General features: G+C 40.1%; 1 protein-coding gene across 1 annotated transcript in view; it reads left to right on the forward strand.

Annotated features, from left to right (window-relative positions):
- The first annotated feature begins 2,412 nt into the window (after positions 1-2,412).
- Positions 2,413-22,087, forward strand: part of ATXN7 (ataxin 7) — a 130,595-nt gene continuing 110,920 nt past the window's right edge. The window contains exon 1 of the mRNA XM_056128939.1: positions 2,413-2,511. The gene's annotated coding sequence lies outside the window, so the exon portion shown is untranslated. The remainder of the gene's footprint in view (positions 2,512-22,087) is intronic.

A 22,087-nucleotide genomic window follows, 5' to 3' on the forward strand; every position in this document is an offset into this window, starting at 1 on the left:
CCATTGTGAGACTTGTTACTATTTTTTGGCATATCGAATACTCCATGGGGAGCTTGCTAGGCTCTGCCATGCGGGTGGGATACTCTTGGTAGCTTGCCAGGCTCTCCAAGAGGGATGGAGGACTCAAACCCCGGGTCGGCCTTGTGCAAGGCAAATGCCCTACCCACTGCACTGTCACTACAGATTGTTGCATAGTAGAGATAAACAAAAGTTATCAAGGTTTATGTTTCAGTTCTTAGAATGTGTTCTTTCATGCAGTATTTCTCTGTGCAAAATTAAATTTAATTACTACTTAGGCAGTTTGATGGGCTGGAGCGATAGCACAGCGGTAGGGCGTTCGCCTTACACGCAGCCAACATGGCCAACCCGAGTTCAATTCCTCCGCCCCTCTTGGAGAGCCCGGCAAGCTCGCCCGCTTGGCAAAGCCTGGCCAGCTCTCCGTGATGTATTCATATGCCAAACACAGTAACAACGAGTCTCACGATGGAGACGTTACTGGGCCCGCTCGAGCAAATCAATGAACAACGGGAGGACAGTGACATTTAGGCAGTTTGATAAACCAGAAAGGATCTAAATAGCACCAAAGCCATGCAGTTCAATTTCAAGCTATGTTTTGGGTGGGCAATTCTGGGAAAATTATGACCTTACTTAAGTCTTCCTAACTAATGAAATGAATATCACCATCACAGCTCTTTTGAGTGCAGTATTATTGTGGCGGTAAAATGAGAGATGCCATTTTTTCCCTACGAAACACATCAGTTTTTCCTACTAAAGAAAGATCTCTTACACCTATTTTTGGTAACTGCCATCACCCTTTTTTCCTAAAACTAGGATTTCCCTTAAAGCACTTTAAATTATGCAGATTAGTTCTTGATGAATTCTTTCAGAGGCAAGCACTGTTGTAGAAGAGACTTAATGTATCCCAAATAGGATGATTTTCTTGGCTATCTTGGAGATATAGCTGGAGTATCCTGATAGCAAACTGAAAAATAGTTTGACCTAGTGAAATAAGATCAAGTACAGTCTAATCTGATGCTGGTGTAGTTCCATCTCCAGTTTACTTTGAAGAAATCACTATCAACAAAGTGGATAACAGAACATCTTATTGGCTTCCTTTATCCTGGTTATTTGTAACTGCCCTTGAGTGATTTTACATCGCTGTAAAATAAGATGCAAATAAATGGATTTTAGCTCAGAACAGATATGGTAAGCAAGATAGTGACTTTTACTGAAAACAGGACAGAAAGGGAACACTGAAATGGAAATGGGGACTGGGGGTTAAAGTATAGAGACTGGAAAGGAATTAGAAATCTAGGAAGAGAAACATCTGGCTTATAAAGATTGTAGGAATGATTATGGAAGACTACATTACTGAGTAACATTTTTGTGGATGAATAAATCTGAAACTGTTTTATAAAGGGAGCAGGGAAGGATGTGATCTAGGAATAATTTAAAAAGCAATAAAGATAATTATGGATAAATATTCAAAACATGTCAGAATTCAGCTACTGATTTTCAGAGGTGCTTTTAGTATCTCAAATCATAGACAGATTTGTTTACTATCTTAGAATATATAAAATTAATAAAATTTGAACAAAATATTACTCTCGTCATCTGTCCTTGATTTATAGTCACTAAGAATTATAGAAGGAGCGTATTACTGATGAATTTTTCATATAAAGTAGATCTGCTTTGTGCTTTATACTTTGATAGCATCTGCTCTGTAGCTGTGTCATTGCCCATTTTTGCTGTTTTTTTCTCTTCTGTTACATGTCAGACATGAAAACCAACTTAGTTTCTAACTTGTTTGCTAAACCTCTAATCCCTTGACTCGAACTCATTGCTCTTCTCCAAAGTAATCTTGAGTGGTAGCCACATGCTACTTGAAATATGTATGTACACAGATGCACAACACTAGGTAGACAATGGAAATATTTAATTTCCTGGTGCTTTCTGGGAAAATGTTTAAGTTTTCTTTCCTGTTTGTAGCATTGTGAACTGCTTTTATAAATAGCTGAATGATAAAGGACAACAGGAGCTCTCCAAATAATCTCATTCCTAAGTGTCTTCAAATTTGTAATTCTGACAGTTTTCCTGGAAGCAGCCTATCTGAATGGCCATTTTAAAGATTAAGTGAAAACTCATTAGTGGCAAATTACATACAATGATTTCAAGCCCCAGGAGGCTTTTTCCTAGTTTATTGTAAACATAACCAATTAAACTGATTGTAAAAGACCTGAATCACATTTATTGTAAAGTTGGTATTTTTAAAAAGTCTCAAATTATAACATTTTGACATTTTAGAGAACATGTAAAAAATTTGGAACATTTGGCAGCTGATATTATATAGACTTTTTAATTGACTTTAGCCATTGCTAATATTATTTGCCTTTTTCTTTCTCTTTTTGTAGATCTGAACAGAATTAAAAAAGAAAGAGTTTCCACAATCACAGCAGATGAAGATCCACTGGTAAATCAATAAGGATTTTTGGCCAGCCCTCCAAAGTAAAGGTAACTGTATTCCAATTTACACAGCTGGAATAAATGCATTGTTTCAATTATTATAGTTATAACATTATGAGTTTTACCAATGGATAATAGTTTTAACTTTGTTTTGTTTTGTTTTTGATTATACCTGCTGGTGCTTTAGGGGTTACTCCTGGTGTGCTTGGGAGACCATGTAGTACCAACCTTTATTTATTTATTTTTTTAAATTTTATTATTATTATGATTATTTTTTATTAGTGAATCACCGTGGGGTACTGTTACAGACTTACAAACTTTCGTTCTTGCCTTTCAGTCATACATTCAGTACCCATCCCTCCACCAGTGCCCACCAATGATCCCAGTATCCCTCCCACCATCCCTATCCCATCCTCCCCCCTCCCCATCCTGCCTCTGTGGCAGGGCATTCCCTTTTGTTCTCTTTTTCCTTTGGGTGTTGTAGTTTGCACTAGAGGCATTGAGTGGCCATTGTGTTCAATCTAATACTCTACGTTTGGCTCACATCTCCCAGCCCGAGCTGGTCTTCCAAATACCCTTCACTTGGTGTTCCCTTCTTTATCTGAGCTGCCTTTTCTCCCAGCATTTGAGACTGGTTTCCAAGCTGTGGAGTAAACCTCCTGGTCCTTATCTCTACTATTCTTGGGTATTAATATCCTATTCTGTTACTTTATATTCCATAGATGAGTGCAATCTTTCTATGTCTCTCCCTCTCTTTCTGACTCATTTCACTTACCATGATACTTTTCATGTTGATCCATTTATATGCAAATTTCATGATTTAGTCTTTTTTGACAACTGCATAGTAGTCCATTATGTAGATGTACCAGAGTTTCTTTAACCAGTCATCTGTTCTCAGGCACTCTGTTTTTTTTTTTCCAGATTTTGGCTATTGTAAACAGTGCTGCAATGAACATATATGCAGATGTCATTTCTACTATACTCTTTTGCCTCTCCAGGATATATTCCCAAAAGTGGTATAGCTGGGTCAAATGGGAACTCAATTTCTAATTTTTTGAGAATCGTCCATATTGTTTTCCAAAGGGGCTGAACCAGTTGGCATTCCCACCAGCAGTGAAGGAGAATCCCTTTCTCCCCATATCCATGCCAACACCGATTGCTTCTGTTCTTTTGGATGTGGTCCAGTCTCTGTGGTGTGAGGTGATATCTCATTGTTGTTTTGATCTGCATCTCCCTGATGATTAGTGATGAAGAGCATTTTTTCATGTGCCTTTTTGCCACTCATATTTTTTTCTTGAGAAATTTCTGTTCATTTTTTCACCCCATTTTATGATGGGGTCGGATGTTAGAGTTCAACCAGTGCTTTATTATACCCTTGATATCAACCCCTTTCCCATTCTGTTGACTGTCTTTGTATATTGGTCACTGTTTCTTTTGAGGTGCAGAAGCTTCTTAGTTTAAGATAGTCCCACTTGTTTATCTCTGTTTCCACTTGCTTGGGCAGTGGCATGTCATCATTGAAGACACCATTAGCTTCAATGTCGTGGAGGGTTTTGCCCACCTTGTCTTCAATGTACCTTATGGTCTCTAATCCATTTTGATCTGATTTTTGTACACAGTGTTAGGTAGAGATTTGACCCCATTTTTTTTGCATGTAGTTGTCCAGTTTTGCTAGCACCATTTGTTAAAGAGACTTTCCTTGCTCCACTTCACATTTCTTGCTCCCTTATCAAAGATTAGATGATTATATATTTGAAGGTGTGTATAAGGATCGTCAACCCTCTTCCATTGGTCTGCGGCTCTGCATTTGTTCCAGTACCATGCTGTTTTAATTATTACCACTTTGTAGTAGAGTTTGAGGTTGGGGAAGGTGATGCCTCCTATCTTCTTTTTTCCCAGAATTGCTTTAGCTATTCGTGGGGGTTTGTTGTTCCATATAAATTTCAGGAGTGTTTGTTCCACTTCTTTGAAGAATATCATGGGTATCCTTATAGAGATCATATTGAATCTGTACAATGCTTTGGGGAGTATTGCCATTTTGACAATGTTAATTCTCCCAATCCATGAGCGGGGGATATCTTTCCATTTCTTCGTGTCCTCTTTTATTTTGTGAAGTAGCGTTTTATTTCGTGAAGTAGCGTTTACCACCTTTATTTAAAACTGGAAACTCAGGGTCTGGAGCAGTAGTACAAGTCTTAGAATGCTTCTTGACAATCTGGGTTTGACCTCTACCACCAATATGGTCTCTTGAGTGCCCTTCATATGTGGCCAACCTGGGTTCAACCCCTGAGTCCACCAGGAGTGCACCCTTGAGTGCAGAGCCAGAAGTAAGCACTGAGCACAGCCAGATATGCCCCCTTACGCCAATCCCCCAGCCTCCCCTGTGGGGCACGCACATATAAAAAGACTGGAAGCCCAGAATTAAATTGAACCCACAGCTTCACATTCTCACACATATAAGACCAGTATTCAACACCAAAATATCATATTCCTGGTGCATGCGCACGTGCGTGTGTACACACACACATACACACACACACACACACACTTTTGAAAGTATTAAAGGAAATTTTCAAATTTAAGCATAATCTGAATATGATTCTACTAATAAGAAATAATGAATTTGGGACTAGAGTGATCGCATAGCAGGTAGGGCACTTGCCTTGCAAGAGGCCAACCCGGGTTCCAGTCCTGACATCGCATATGTTTTCCTGAGCACCACCAGGAGTAATTCCTGACTGCCAGCTGCCAAGAGAGGAGTAACCACTGACATCACCAGACATGGTCCGAAAATAATAATAATAATAATAATAATGATGATGATGATGAACTTAAGAATGTAGTATAATTATTAGGCATGTGCTTATTAAAGTAAAAACTGCTAAATAACCACCATTGCTTATTCCCAAATTATTAAAATTGCGGGAAGATACGGGGAATAGGAAATCACCCTCACCAATCCAATCCGTTTTTCCTGAGAAGCTGTATCCCAAAGTTGGCTGTGTTTCTTTCCAGCTCCAGTCTTCTCAACGAGGAGTACAGACCCTAGTACTCATGGCAGGAAAGATCTTCTTAAACAAGCAGTTCTTCAGGCACACTCTCTGTGCCCCGGACCTTTTCCCAGCTGCCAGGAGACTGTGCTCACAAGTTGTTCAGATGTTTACAAGAATAGCAGCCACCATTCATTTACTATTTAGGGAGACTGACTAAATTTTACGTAAAAAAAATAAAAATTCTGAAGGGATTTTGATTGAAACAAAATCTATCCTCCCCTATACTCTTGAAAGGAATAAGGGAGCTTCCACATTTAAGATGAGACATTGAAAAATAGAACTAAACAGAAGCCAAATAGGAAAGACTAAAAGAAGTTCAGCCTCTGAAATTAATTAGCTTACAAATTAATGTGATGTCTCAGTCAAGTTTTGCTTGGCTGTTGCAAAGATAGGCATTTATCTCCAGAGATAACATCTTAGCCATTTTCAAACAGAAATAAGAACTTCAGGAAGTAGATGACACTTCTGTTTTGGGGTTAAGAAGAAAGTGCTGGGTAACTGATGTGTTCGTCTTCAATATAGACTCTGAAGTTTTCTGGCTTCAAGAGGAAAGACCTGAATTGTAGAGATATCCTTCACTACTCTTCAGAGTCATTCCAAAGAATGGCCATTCATTTTGAAATGTCTGGAAAGTGCCAGAGAAGAGAGAAGCAGGACTTTTCTAGGTGGTGTTCAGTGATTGACGAGTGGAATCAGAGGACTGTGGGGTGGGCTGGGGAGATAAATATATATATATGTGTGTGTATATATATACACACATATATATTAATAGGGAGGAAATACAAAAAATACCTTATTTCATAACTGTGTATATAGGACTTGTCCTTGAGGAGGAAAAGAGAAGGATAGGTGCTTTTCAAAGACTACAGTCATCACTCGCTGAGTCTTTTTTGAATGGCATTCTGATGAAAAGGTTATTATGATACCTGAAACTTAACAACAGAAACAGGGAATGAAGCGCCAAAAGCTCAGCCTTGCAGGGACCGCGAAGGTAACGGAATGAAGTGGACCTCGGTGGGATTGAGAAACTGCCAAATTCATGACCGTTTCAAAAAGGGAACTCCTTTTCAGTGCCAGCTGATTTTTTGCCCAATATGCTTGTCACATTATTTATCAAAGGCCCACTAACTTCTCTTCAGGGCACTGGAGATTAATAAGTAACTCAGGGAAAAGTATCTGTGTTATCTTTTATGGACAGAGAGAATAGTTACAAGTAAATACATTTTGTACAAACAAAATCAGGATAAGGAGAATCAGGAGTGCTGAGTAGCTTGGAGTTTTTAAAAATTGGTTAGGAATTTTTGAGGCAAGATCTGGGCATTTAGGGTAAAGTAGCAGACCAATGTAGAAATAGAATGAATATCTAGTGTGAAGGCCTAAAGCAGGGGCCATAGAGATAGCGTAGCTGTACGGCACTTGCCTCACATAGACCCCAACTGGGTTCTGTCCCTGGCACCATGCTTATCCCCTGATCTCCACCAGGCTGACCCCTGAGCTCAGAACTAGGTGTAAACCCTCAGCATGCTCACTGAATTGCATTAGAGAGCCAGGTCAAGTTGTTTAGTGCAGTGTTTCTCAATCTTTTTCTGATCATGCCACCCTTCCCCCTCCCATTTCTATCTAGTTTTATCCTGTACCCACCCTATTGCTTTGCACCTAAATATCATGCTAGTGCCCCCCTTACTCAGTTTTTATCTGTGACTCATAGAAATATCCTGGGGTCTCACGTTGTCCTCAGTTGAGAAATACTGGTTTAGATGATTTCTTCTGTTCGCAACTATAACATACAGCGTTTTAGTGCTGGAGAGATAGCTCAATGAACTGAGCACATTTTGAATGCAGGAGACCTGGGTTTGATCCCAGGACCACATAGTCCCCTGAGAACTGCTTGGAATAACAACAAGTTCATTTGGGTGGAGGGGTTCTGGGAGCTTTGCTCTATACCTAATGGAGATGGGGGATACTCCTGGCTTTGTGCTCTGGGATCTCTCTTGGTGATGCTCAGTTGACCTTATGTGGTGCTGGGGATTGAACCAGAATCGACCACATGCAAGACAAGTGCTATAACCCCTATGCTATCTTTTCATATCTTAGTAATACTTTGCTCGAGCGGGCCCAGTAACGTCTCCATTGGAGACTTTGTTGTTACTGTGTCTGGCATATCGAATACTCTCGGTAGCTTGCCGGGCTCTCCGAGAGGGGCGGAGGAATCGAACTCGGGTCGGCCATGTTGGCTGCGTGCAAGGCAGACGCCCTACCCGATAGTTTTCTTTCAACTTTTTTTGGACCACACTTGTTGGTGCTCAGGGGTTTGCCCTCAGGAATCACTCCCAAAGTACTTTGATATATTTTTCTTACCTTTCTGGCTAGGATTTCAGCACTATCTTGAAAAGCAGTGAATGTAGACATCCTAGACTAGTTCTGCATCTCAACGAAAAGGCTTTTTATTTTTCACTGTTAATTGTTTTATCTCTGGGTTTGTCTAATATGATCTTTATGTTGATATTTGTAGCTTGGTGGTGGTGGTAGGGGTGACCTTTCATGCAGGTCTTAGAAGGGGGCTCCTCTTAGTTATTTCTTAGCCAACTGGGATGGCAGTTCAATGGAAGAGCTGGAGAATGCAATCTGCTTGGCCCCGAAATGCTGGCGATGCCCAGGCCACCCCAAGTAGTTCTTGAGGTCTCCACTGCCATACCCGGTGGTGCTCAGGGGCCTCCAGGTCTGTACCATGATCAGTGAACTATGACATACCACGAATTAAACCCAGGTCAGGGGCAAGCTAGGCATGCACCCTAACCACTTTTCTATTTTCCTAACCTTCAGGAGACTTTGATTATTATTTTGATTTCTGTGATCAAACGGCCCAAATTCTCTCTTTCTCCCTGGGTCAATTTTGGTGAGTTGTATAATTCTAAAAGTATTGGTGAGAGGGCATGATTGGGCCACACCAGGCAATGCTCAAGGGTTTCTCTTTCTGACTGTGCTCAGGGGCGCTGTTCAAAAGACCATATTTGGGTGCCTGGAAGTCAAACCAGGGTCAGCAGGATACAAGGCAACTGCCTCGACCCCTATGTTATCTCTCTGACCCCCTAATTCTAAAAATGTGTTCATTTCTTTTGTGTTCTTTAATTTGTTTGTTTATAGATCTTCATAGTAATTTTACATTATCTTTATTGCTTCTTTAATGTTTGTACATTAGTTGTTTGATTTCTCTTTTTATTTGTTTTCTTTTTTGGTCAGGATTTTATTTCTTTTTCCTATGGTGAGCCTTGCAAGGGGGTTATCAGTTTTTTTGTTCTTTCTTTTGGTTCTTTTTGGTTCTTGGTTATTTTATTGATCTTTTGTCTAACCTTTTGTGTTTCTATTTTATTTATTTCCACTGTAAGAATTATTTTTTTCCATCTGTGAAATTTGGTTTTGTTTATTCGTCCTTTTCCAGTTCCTTCAGCTATAAGATTAGAATATTTATTTGAGCTTTTCTTGTTTATTTTTGTGGGCTTATATAGGAGTAAACTTCACTCTATACTTTTGTTCTATTAAAAACAAATGAGGATAGAAAGAATCTACATAAACATTGTAAAGACCTTATATATTATAAACTCCAGAGTTAACATTGTACTTAAGTTAACAGTATACTTAAAAGCTCAAAAAACTAAGAGCTTTCCCTCTAAGGTTATGCACAAACCAAGATTATATTCTCACCATTGTTCGCCATATTATTGGAATTCCTGGGGAAAAGAGGAAAAAAGTTTTACAAGTAGAAATAGAAAATATTTTGAAATATTTTCAACAAACTTTTTAGAGAGAAATTTGTAGCTTTAAGAAAAAATTTTTTAATTAGCATTTTTATGTTAGTAATTAAGTTTCTGCTTTAATTATCAATGACAAGAATATTATTCCATATATAAGCAGAAAAAAGAAATAGGAATTTTAAGAGCAGAAATTAAGGAGCTCTGGTTAAGACGATGGGAGCACGTCGGCAAGGGCCAGAGCTGGTGAAAGAGGGTAGCTCTCAGCACTTTAAACAGCTGATAGGGTCATAAGATTTCTGCGTGAGTGAATGTGGGTGCCCCTTGGATATTCTGTCTCAGGGAGAGTACCTCTAAAAGAAACCAGCTGGTGGCCTGGAGTGGGACTCGTGAGGATGGGGGTGGTGTGGCCATCAGCGGATGGAGCTGTCGCAGCTCTCAGTGCTGTGGGTAGCAGCACAGTTTTTATGTGTCTGATTGGTGCTCTTTGGGTCTGACTGTGCACTAACGGGGAATGCGGGTCCTGGAGTTGAGGGGGCACCCTGGGTTCCCACCATGAGGCCGAAGCCATTCACTGCCAATGAGTGGCCCTACTGCCATTTCTTCCTTGGACCAGCTTGTACTGCCCACAGCATATTATGGAGGAGAACATCCCTGAGTGCCTTCTGTCTGGAGACCCAAAGATGGGGGCTTGTGCCCCCCGGTCAGGCGCTACTGGGCTGGTGGCTGCAGCCTTCCCAGAGTGCCCAGGCTGGGAATGACAGCAGGTCTGGCTCCGGTCCTGGTCCCTGCTAGGGCCACTGCTGCCATCACCAGTGGAGATCCAGAGGGTGAGGTGCCACAGAAGGTCAACCTCGACCCACTGGGCAAGTGTATCAGAAGCCTCACGGTGCCTGTAGGCTTCCTGATACCCGACAATCATCGCTGTGTCTCTGGCCAGACTCCAGCAACTTGGGACCAAGTATCCCAAGAAATTAAACAGCCCAAAATTAGGTACACAGGACCCCCACCCACAAACCATGTCTGGCTCAGACCACGTCATACAAGCTCATTTACCAACCTTGCTTCAGAGACCCATAAATAAATCTTTAAAGAGGTCAAAAACCACTGTTAATCTCAGATCCTTGCAAGACTGTATAAATGAGATACATTGGAGCAAGGCAGGTTAGCCCAGTGCCCACCCAGAGCCATCGGCAGCTGCTTGTGCCCACAACTCAAATTCACTGCCATGCCCAGCTAGACTCCAGCGTCTCAGGACAGACCTCACCAAAATACTAACCTGCTGAAAATTTGGGTATGCGGGTTTGGTGACTGAAATCTCCGGGCTTTCTCAGAATTGATATGTACTACCTCCCCTCCACCTCCCTGTACTTCCTGAAGCCTCAGCAGTCATGGCCAGAACCCAAAACTGTCACCCAGTTAAAAAAACTACCCCAGCTGTCCCTTCCCGATAAAAATTCTGAATACCCTGAACAAACATGATGAGTTCTTAGTACCTGTATTGCAAACCATAATGCACTGAAGGAGAGCAAAAAAGAGAGAAAGAGATTGAGAGAGAGGGGAGAGACAGAGAGGGAAAGAAAAAGATTGGAGAGAGAGAGAGAGAGAGAGAGAGAGAGAGAGAGAGAGAGAGAGAGAGAGAGAGAGAAGAGGTGCCTGCCATAGAGGCAGGTGAGGTGGGTTGGGAGGGAAACTGGTGACATTGGTGGTAGAAATTGTACACCAATGGAGGGGTGGGTGTTGGAACATTGTATGACTGGAACCCAATCATAAACATAAATAGCTCTGTGATGGCCTATCTCGTGCTGATTCAATTAAAAAAAAATAGCAGTTACTGAAACTGTAAATGGAAAAAAACCTGTGATAAGAAGTGTTTAGAATGGTCAATAAAACTGAGACCTCTATTAAACTTAAAAAGAACAAAGAGAAAAGTGACAACTTATCACTATCAGAAATGAAATTGAAAATTTTGTTATAAATTTCCCCAAATAATATAAAGATCATAAGGACTACTCTGAGTATCAGTTGAAAACTTTAGATTATGGGGCTGCAGAGATAGTACAGATATTAAAGTGTTTGCCTTGAATGTGGTCAACTCCAGTTCAATCCCCAGAGTCACATTTGGTCTCCTGGGTACCACCAAAAGTGATCCCCCAGAGGTAACCACAAGTGTGACCCCATAAGAGAAAAAAAAAAAGAAAAACTTAGATGAAATGAACTTATTCTTTAAACTATATAAGCCTATATTTTGATAAACTTATTTTGATAAACTTATCAAAATAAAATAGCCTGAAAAGTCCCAAAATGTTTATCAATAGAAAAATGAGATCAGTTTTAAAAGAACCAAAAAGAAATTTCACAGCTGAAAAATGCAAAATCTGGAATTTAAAGTTCTCTAAACTTAACAGCAGGGAGATAACAAGGAAAGAATCAATAAACTGGAATACAGTCTCATTATTTCCGTACCTCAATTAATTTTTTTTAAGTATCTTGTTATTTCTAAGTGGGATTTTTCTTCCTTGTAAAGATGCCCATTAAGTATTTCTTGCAGGGCCAGTTTAGTGACAATGAATTCCTTTAACTATTATCTGAAAAGTTCTTTATTCTTACTCAAATACAAGTGATAACACGTCTGGGTAGAATATTTTCTATGACGATCTTTTTTTTCTTCAACACTTTATATAAATTATGACACTCCTGTTTGGGATATAGAGTCTCTATTGAGAAATATTAGACTTCCAGAGGTTCTGTTATGTGAGTCGGGTTTACTCTTGCTGCTTTTAAATCTTTTCTTTGATTTTTGTCATTTCAATTATAAGGTGTCTTGGTGTACATCTGTTTGAGTTTATTTTGTTTGGTACTATTACTTCTTAGAGTTGGGTGTCTAATTCGTTCTCAGTCTTGGATGTTCTCAATTTATATTTCTATTATAATTTTGTCTGGGGTCCATACCCTACGTGCTGGGCTGGGGAAACTCTTCCCAGCATATTGCTCAGGGCTCACTCCCACCTATGCTCAGTACTTGTGGATCAGATCTAAGTCTCCAGCAGCCAACGGGTGCATTCCAGTCCCTTGAGCTTATTGCCCTAACTTCTCAGTTACTATTTCTGCGTATAAAAATACTCTCCTCCTTGAAGCTAGAGAGCTAGTACAGGGGTTAAGGTTCTTGCTTTGCAATGCTGCCTACCCCAGCATCACCTTTGATCCTCTGAGTTCTACCTGGGGTCAGTCCTGAGCATAAAGCCAGGAATATCTCCTGAGCACCCCTGGGTGTGGCCTAAACCCCAACCTAGGTTCCCCTCACACCCACCCCTCCATCCTGGCTTGGGTCCTGGCCTTATGATTGGGACCATGTGTTGCTGGGTATCGAATCTGGGCTTACTACGAGCAAAGCATGCTCTCAGCCCTATTACCTATCTCTGTAGTCCTTGCTGGTGTTTTTTTTTTTTTTTTGGAGATTTGATTTGCATTGTTTTTATCTTCAAGCTTAATCATTCAAATTTCAGCTTCTTTTTTTCTACTCTCAAGCTCCTCTTTTAAAAATTCAGTTACTCTAATTTTTAGTTATAAGGTTTCCTTGTGGATATTTCTTAAAGTTTTGCATACATTTTCTTTGTTGAAATCTCTCACATTGATCTTATTTCAGTGATCATCCTTAGGCCTGTTGCTTTGAAGTGTTCGGGAAGTTTGTATAGCTGTCATTAGGATAGGGTGTTGCCTTAATCAATCATTGTAGGTATGCTTCTGTTTCCTGATTGTATCTGTAGTGCTGTAGGAGATTTCTAGATTATGTCTGGGCAGGTGCTGGGACTTGAGTCTGAATGGGCTTGGGCAGCAACTATGGGAGATTTGTAGTTACAGGTAACTGGCTCTGCCTGCAGCTTCCAAGTTTAAGCTGGTCTGAACAGTGACTGTGGGTTCTAGCTTACAAGTGCCCAAGGACACTTGTGATGTGAGTCAAGTTTGAGCAGGCCTGTGAGCAACTGGGGACTCAAGGTCACTGGTGCCTAGCCGCCACTGATTCCCTTGATCATGCAGACTTCGGTGATGAGTGTGCGCTCCATGATGGGGTGAGTTTAAGAAGAGACTGGGTCCTTGTTCCTGCTGATGACCGAGTACATAAAGGAGCACAAAGGCAGTGGAACCGCCTTGCTAACTGGTTATATTTTGAAAGGTCCACCCACATGGTATTTTTTGTCTGTAGGCGTAAGTCTTGCACATGACTTGGAGGGTTTGGGTCTCTGTTGGTTTGCAAGCTCTCCTGATAATTGTCTCTCCCCACTGAAAGTTCAGCTATTTGATCGCTATGTTTTCTCAGGATCTGTTAGTACCATGAGTGAGATCCTGGATGGGATCTCTCTATTCTATTAGTAAGATAGGGAGAGTCATAGAATTGTGCTGTTCCCTTACCCTCGTTTATACCCTGTGGATTCTTGCTTTTCAATCCCATTTTGTAAGTATAGGCCCTTGGGATTGGGGTGCTGGGTGTTGAGCAAAACCACCAGACCCCTACCCCTTTATCCAGAGTAAAGTTGCACTTTGAAGTTCTCTTCCCAGTTGCAGTATGTTGCCCCGTGATGGGGATTGTTTCTTCTTGGGGACATCTCTCTCTCCAGTCTCTCGGGGTGTCCCCATGGGGTTTTGTTTTAATTTCAGTGTGGATTAAATCAGATTTTGGTGTAGATGTGCTATGAATGCAGAAAGAGGTAAGCACAAGTTTGGGTAGGTAGCCCCTGCCGCTCCATCTCTCTTTGTCTCTTGTTAACTTTTAGAGTTGAAAGTACATTTTATCAGATGTAAGACTTGCAGTTCCTGCCCTTTGCTCTGCATTGTTGGCTTGGGACACCGTGCTGCAGCCTTTTACTCTGTGCTTCTGTGTGTGACCTATTTCATATGAGACTCTTGAATATATAGTATACGTGTTTTTTTTTTTAATACATCGAGCACTCTTGTTTGATTGGTGAGTTCAGACTATTCACTTTTAGGATGAGTATTGATTTATGGGACTTATTCCATTTCTGGTTTTGTTTTGGGGCTTAACCCAGTGATCCTCAGGGATCGATGCTTGGGAATCTATTTGAATCAAGCCCAGTGTTCCTCCACTTAAAGCAAGTGTTCTAGCCCTTAGAGTCCCTGCTCCCCCCATTCTTATTTTATATTTCTGTTGTCTCTCTCCCATTTGTTTCTATTTTTTCATTTGGGTAGTTTACCCTGGTTATTTTCTTCATCTCTTTAATTTTTCTTCTGCATGTCTCACCTCTGGATTTTGTTTTGTAGTTATCATAGAGATTGTATCACACTTTGTATATCTAAAAAAGTTCTTTTTTTTTTGTGCTGGTATCAGCTCATCACCATTTCACTCTGTTGGTTATGTCTTTTTCATTCCCTTTTATCTTTTGGTTGTTGTCTCATGTTTCTGTTTTTTTTTTTTTTTAATCTGTTCAACTCTGTTTGGTTAAGGTTGTGTGGTCTTTTCCTTTTTATAGTTTTAGAAGAGTTTTTTTTTTTTTTAATAGTTCTGGTGGTCAAAATCTCTGTAGGTTTTTTCTGTCTGATAAAGTCTTTTCTCTATGATATTTGAATTATAATTTTGCAAGGTTTGGCAGGTTTGTCTTTTAGTAATGCGAATATTTATTCTATTCTCTTTTAGGCTGTATGGTATCTACTGAGAAGTCTGAGGAAAGCCCAGTAAAGGTGCCTTTCTATGTTACTTTTTTATTTTCCTTACCAACATTTTTTCATTGTTATTGACTTTTTAAATTTGCTTTTGGGTCACAGCCAGCAGTGCTCAGGGCTTACTCCTGACTTTGTGCTCAGGGATCACTTCTGGCTGTGCTTTGGGGACAGTAACTGGTAACAGGTATGTAACCTGGGTTGACTGTGTACAAGGCAAGTGCTTCATCCTTTGTACTATCATTTCAGCTCCCATTGTCATCGACTTTTAATAATTTAACGTTTACATAACTTAGTGTAGGTTACTTGGAATTCTTCCCCCAACCCCCTTTGGGTTTTGGGCCATAGTCAGCTGTGCTCCAGTCTTACCCTGGCTCTGTGCTCGGGGACCACTCCTGGCAGATTTCGGAGAACTGTATGTGGTGCTGTAGATCAAACCTGGGCCAGCCACATGTAAGTCAAGTGCCCTGCCCGATGTTCTGCTGCTCACGCTCTTCTTTGGGATCTTTAAAATGTAGGTGTTCTTGTGGTTTTCTGGATATCGATAGCTCATTTCTTATAGTTGGAAGTTTTTAGCTATTTCTTCTTTAAATGTGGCCTTTGCTTCTTCTTCTTTCTCTCTTTACCTTTTATTACTCCTGTATGTGAGGTTTACACTTCTGAGTCCTATATCCCTCAGGTAATTTCTTTAATTTTTCCCTGTATTGTTTCTTTTCCCTCTTCCATCTGAGTCTTTCTGTGATTTTATTTTCAGTTTCTGATACTCTTTCCTCTGTGACACTAAAGTCTATTTTTTATACTTTCCACAGCATATTGAGTTTCATCCACTGTGCTCTTCCTACACAGCATCTCTGTTCAGAATTCTACCCCTCCCCCAACACACACACACACACACACACCACACACACACACACACACACACACACACACCAAAGGTAGTCTCCAACCCAGGCCAGAGCCAACCCTCTGTTTGGAATTTTTTTATTTTTGACCTTTGGATCTTTTGGGTGAAAACCTCCTTGTGCTCTTGTAGCTCCTCCTTTTTGATATCTTTCTTTGACTTGCTTCCCTGTTTCATTGAGATTTTCTAATAGTGTTGGGTTTCAGTATGGTGGCTCTTTCTTTGTCTATTACGTACTCTTCCAACTTTTTTTGTCTAATACCTCTTTGTGCCATCAAGTCTCCTCTGGAGATGTTTTCTTTGACTACATACATTATGATTTATTTTTTTTTACAATAGTTTACTGTAGAATTTTTATGCTTACACATCTGAGTCAGTGGCCCAGGGATGTTATCTCAGTGATACAGCTCTTGCTTTGAATGTATGTCCTGGGCTCATTCCTCCCTCACAACAAAAACAAACCCCACATCTGTGTTAGCTTCCTTTCCTGCAGGTGGCGCTGTAGTTTTAGACTTGGAATTCTCATTTGCTTCTATGGCTTTGATGGGGTGCAGGGTAGGGTCATCACTATGATGACATTGATTGAAAACCTCAATCCCTGTGTGGGGCTTGGCAGGAGAGCAGGCTAGAGGGAGAGCTCTGTGTTGCCCCATGGCCTTTGTGGGCACTTGGGTTCCCTATTTCTGCCAACAATTGTTGCTCCACGGCTGTACTCTTTTCTTATGGGAAGGTGGCTCTCCGGAGAGAGGACCCAGCATATTCAGCTGCTTCTAGTATAAAAACTTGGACTGTTTTTGGCTTTCTTTGAGTGTTTTTTTTATTGATTTCTTTTCTTTTCCTTTCTTTTCTTCTCTTTGTGGGGAGGCTCTCAAGCTCATGGGGCTCAGGGGCTGCTCCCAGTGAAAATTGACCAGCTGGATGGACAGCTCAATGCTGGGGCCTGGGGATATAGCACTGCTTAGGCCCAGTGGTACTTAGCAGGACCATCACCATGTTCAGGGGCCTCCAGGGATAGGTACACAGCAATGCCGGAGTGACATGTAGTGCCGGGAATGGAATTCAGGTCCTTGTGGATGTAAGCCATGTGCTCCTGGCCCCTAAGCTGTCCCCTTGGTCATTTGCGGGGGGAGGGGCGGTGGGGTAGGGTGTGGGTTCCAAAGATGGCTTGTTTTTTTTTTTCGAGAAGTCTAGTCTGTCACCTCTGTTACAGTCTTGTCCCTCTTCCAGTTTGCCTACAGTAGTGGCAGCTGGTATATACTGTGCTCCTCAGGAATCTATTTGCCAGTCTATATTTCCCTACATTCCCTTAGCCACAATTCTTTCTTGCATGGCAATCACTACCTTCAGATGATGCATGTATTTCTCAAGCAAAGCAGGCTGAGTAGGTGAACACTTTTCTGTGGTACCAAGCTGATTTCCTGTTGTAATTTAGCAGGGAACTTTGCTGCCTGTATCTCTTCTGCTGTTGTAAGAGAGTTGAAAACTTCAATAAATTTGAATATATACCTAGAAGTGAAATTGCTGGGTTATGATATAATTCTGTCTTAAACTTTTTTGGGAAATTGCCAGGTTCTTCCATACCGGTTGGCCACTTTACATTTTTTTTCTGACAATTTACAGGATTCATTTCTCTATATCCTTTTTAACACTTGTCATTTTCTGGTTTTGTTGTTTTTACTTGATAGCTAAACTAGTATTAGGCTTACAAATAGGCATATAGGTATATCACGATTTTGATTTGTACTTTCTTAGTGACAAATGATGTTCAAGGATCTTTGTATTATACTTTTTTATAGAAATATCTGTTGTGGTCCTTTTTCCATTTCAAAAATTGAATTGTCTTTTATTTAGCTAATACATTCTAGGTTTTATCAGATGTATAATTTTCAAAAACCTCCATGGATTATCTTTTTTGCTTTTTTAAACATAGGCATTAAAGCACAAATATTTAATAATTTGGAGCTTTGGTGGTTTTCTTGTGTGGTTTTATTTTTTGGCAGTGCCAGGAATCAATCCTAGTACCTCATACATTCTACTGCTTAGTTACAGTATCCATTGACCCAACGCTTAATAATTTGGATAGTTTCATTTTTTTTTATTAGTTTTGTTTTCTGAGAAATATCAATAAGTTGGATCCCAGACCACTAACCACCCAGATGTGATTGCTGCTCTGCCACCATTTCTCCTGGAAATATTGAAAAAATCCTAATGCTTTATAAAAATATCCATTTTTGTTTTCTCAAGTGGAGAAAGTTAACAAGCTTTGAGAAGCAGCAACAGTGGGTTTTTCATGCATAGCACTTTTATTTCAGTTCAGTTTTTGACTTAAGATAGATCAATTTGGTGGGAGGAGAATGAGGTAGCTAGTGGAGAACGGGATCAAGGACTCTGAGTCTTATAGATCTTACTATGATCCAAAGAGAATATGTGAAAGTAAAAGATCAAAATTTTGTCTTGAGTCATTGCATCGGTATTGCCCTTTAAAATTGAAATGTTCGTGGGAAGATAACTGTTTCAGGGACGGAGGATTTAAAAATCAGCACATCTTGAAGGTCACTGGTGGAAATCCTCCATTTTGTACTGGAAAATATGAGTTTGGGCCGCAGAATAGGAACCACATTAATTCATAGCTACTATATGTCAGTGAAAAAGTTTAATGTGCGTGCCATTTTCTCAAGTAAAGCTGCATAAATTGGGAGGGAAGGAGCACTCCCATCTATGCCCTGGGCTTACTCCTAGCTCTGTGTTCAGGGATCACTCGTGGTGGGGTTTGGGGGACCATAAGGGGTACTAGGGATCAAACATGAGTCAGCTCATGCCAGGCAAGTTCCTTGCCCCATATACTATTTTTCCGATTCCCCGAGCATAATATTTTGAAGGCAGAGTGGGAATCTGCACTGAAAGAATATGCAGAAATCAGGGAGGTGGCATTTGGTGGATTTGTGACTATGCTTAAAGCTGAAACTTGGCTGAAGGAATAAAAAAGAAGGTTTTTATCTCTCAGTTAAATGGATCTGCATTGTTAATGCTAGCACGTCGCCCAAGGGCGTTTTGCTGATCAGCTTTGTGTGTTGGCCACCACTCGGATCACTGTAATGAGCAGTGTTCCAGGTTCCAAATGACACCATCAAGTTGGGAATGCAAAAATGTTGATCCCTAGAAGACTAACCAAATGTAGAGACTTAAGATTTAGATGTGGCTATGAGTTCCCATATGCTGACTAGGAAGAATTAGGCAAGGAATTGTTAGAGATGGAATTTGAGGTGGAACTGGATTGAAAGTATTTCATTTCCCTGCCAAGGAAAGTATAATTGAAATGACCTGTATGAACAAAGTTTGGGAACTGGAGGGCCAAAGTATCTGAAGTTACGAACTGTTATTTGGTTCGACTGTAGGGTCCCGTAGGAGAAAATGATATAGAAATGGAGATGCAGAGCTGAAACCAACTAACTATAAAGACCAGAAATGTTAGGAGAAAGGTCTTCATTGAAATTGGTGATCAGTGGGAACCCCCTAAGCATGTTAAAAGCATGGACTGGCATCACTAAATTTTTGCTTCAATTTATAAGGTTATTTTGATGTGAACTGGGGTTTACTGTGTAACAGGCATGATGCTAATAATAATAACAAAGAGTACTTTTGCATTACTCCCTTTTTTTGATATTCCATAAAAGTATACTCCTGTTTTGCTCATTTCATAGATCAAACAGGCACGTACAGGTTGTTTTCCCTAGAGTTACAGAACTAAGTGGTGGAACTGTCATTCATACTTGGCTTATTGGACAACTTTAGGAGAACCCATGATCTTAACTGCTGCAGTGGAATAATGACATGTCACTTCAGTAAAAATTGTATCAAAATAGTTTCCTGTTACTGGTAAATGTTTCTTTAGGAGAATTCATATGCAGCTATACAAATATGATTAAGAAAACAAATCAAATTTCAGGAATTGGAACTGTTTATTAGATTATGAACACATGTATGAGTTTAAGTACCTAAAAAGATATGTATCCTTCACCTTTAAACCTCAACAATCCTTATATTCCTAAATTTGCCCTTGATTGGGCTGATGGATTCAATTTCTTCTTTCCATTATTCTCCCATTAATGGATTACTGATAAATTCTTTACAGCTCTCACTTAGGTATATCACTTAGGTGAGCATCGCAAGAACCCACCCCCTGGCTTGCTCTTTTCAAAAGCCAGCGTTCTCCCATGAACACGCACCTGGCTTGCTTTTCTCTCTGTCTCTTTGCTTGTTTATTCCCACTCTGGAGAAGCCCATGTTCTCTCTCAAACACGAACTTCTCTCCATCTCTCCCTTTACATCTTTCTAAATAAGTTTCGGTAAAAACTATCTTGATTCACAGAAGAAAAAGTGGAGGGGAGGGTTGGAAGGGGGGGAAGGGGGGGAAGGGGGAGAAGCGGGGGGGTGCCTGCTTATCCCACATGCTGAAGAGAGCCCTGGCTCTAACTGAAGAAAAGGAATGAAAAAGTTTTGGCCAGTGAAAGGAGAGAGTGTCAGAACAAAGTGGCAATAAAAATATTGTAGGAAATAAAGAAACAAAAGACAAAACAATCCTACTTCGGTGGATCTGAAATTCCTCTTACTCAAATGACTGCAATCCTTTGGGGTTGATAATAGAGATTCTCTTACTACTTGTTGTAATTTTCAGATATAAATACACTGTACTTGTTTATTTTCAAGTTTATTAAAAATGCTGTATTGGAACAAGTTTTTTCCAAATACTGTCACTGTCACAGTCCTCCCGTTGTTCGTCGATTTGCTCGAGCGGGCCCAGTAACGTCTCCATTGGAGACTTTGTTGTTACTGTGTCTGGCATATCGAATACTCTCGGTAGCTTGCCGGGCTCTCCGAGAGGGCCGGAGGAATCGAACTCGGGTCGGCCATGTTGGCTGCGTGCAAGGCAAACGCCCTACCCCTGTGCTGTCGCTCCAGCCCCTTTTCCAAATAAAGATGCCTATTTTTTAAAAGGCTGATTGTATGGAGTCTTGCATATTATAAAAGTTTTGGACAGTTTTAGTTATTTATGTATATCTGATTGACTTTATTAAATGACTTCTCAATCAGGAATCAACAACCATTTGATATTAAACCAGAATTTAAAGTCTGGAAAGATTAACTTTGCCTTTTTCCCCCTCCACTTAATGATACCTTTGAGCAGAGCATTTTCCCAATGAACCTGCTGTGCAAAGTGTCTTTTTTGTAAAGAGGGGCCTTGTCACCCATGGTACCTACTGAGAACATCCTTAACTTTGGTGAAGTAAAGTCATATTTTAAACCCTTCCCTGGAAGGGATGAAATACTCAGAATTTGGCCGCATTTCATTTCTGTCAGGCTAGTTCTTAAGTCACATACAATCTAATTGGTGGTGACAGCTTTTTCCACTACTTCTTACTCTTCATATCCTCAGGGAAAATACTATTATGTTCACCCCGGTGCCTAGCATAGTCTATAAAAATGGCAGGCAATCAGGAACTGTTTGATAAATTGAGGTCTCATTACTCAGACCTTATAAAACATACCGTTTATCTATGCAGACAGATATGGAAAATCCTCAGAGCTATAAGACATCAGAAATACTGCCAGGGGAACTGATTGATAGCATATAAGGCATACTACTACATTAAAATAATTATATTTAATGAATACAAATAGTATTTTTTTATATCACAAAGGGGTTTTAGGTAAGAGAAATGTTTTCTATTCTGGCACGATGGATAAAACCACATGTTTTACTTTCTGTTGAAATCTTGTTTATAAATAGTTATCATAGTATAAGAAACACTTTTAAATTATTGCCCAGATTTGAGTATTGGAACATTGCATATAGCAGTTTTGCTTTTGTTGAAAACTCAGGTTGTTGGAAAATCCAAACCAACTATGGATATCAGAAACTGCCCGTTCTAGAAAAGATTTTTTAAAATGCATTGACTGCAGCAAAAGAGACTTTATGGGGAGATGGCAGGAATGGCCTCTCATCATTTTCTTGATCCCTGCATTGTTTTTAACTTACCAGTAAATATCCCATATCAGAGTATCAGTGAATGAATTGCTCAGTTTGCTATTAAGATACTTAATGCTTATCTTTTGTTAACTTTTGTATGAAGTGCTTTCCTTGGACCTGCTCATGTAATCTTCGGAAAAAGGCATGAATGAATTTATTTGTTATATATATATATATATATGGAAACTGAGGTACAGATAAATTAGGTAACTGCTCAGAT

Source organism: Sorex fumeus, unplaced genomic scaffold, assembly GCF_029834395.1.
Source record: "Sorex fumeus unplaced genomic scaffold, SorFum_2.1 ptg000072l, whole genome shotgun sequence".
Classification (NCBI taxonomy): Eukaryota; Metazoa; Chordata; class Mammalia; order Eulipotyphla; family Soricidae; genus Sorex; species Sorex fumeus.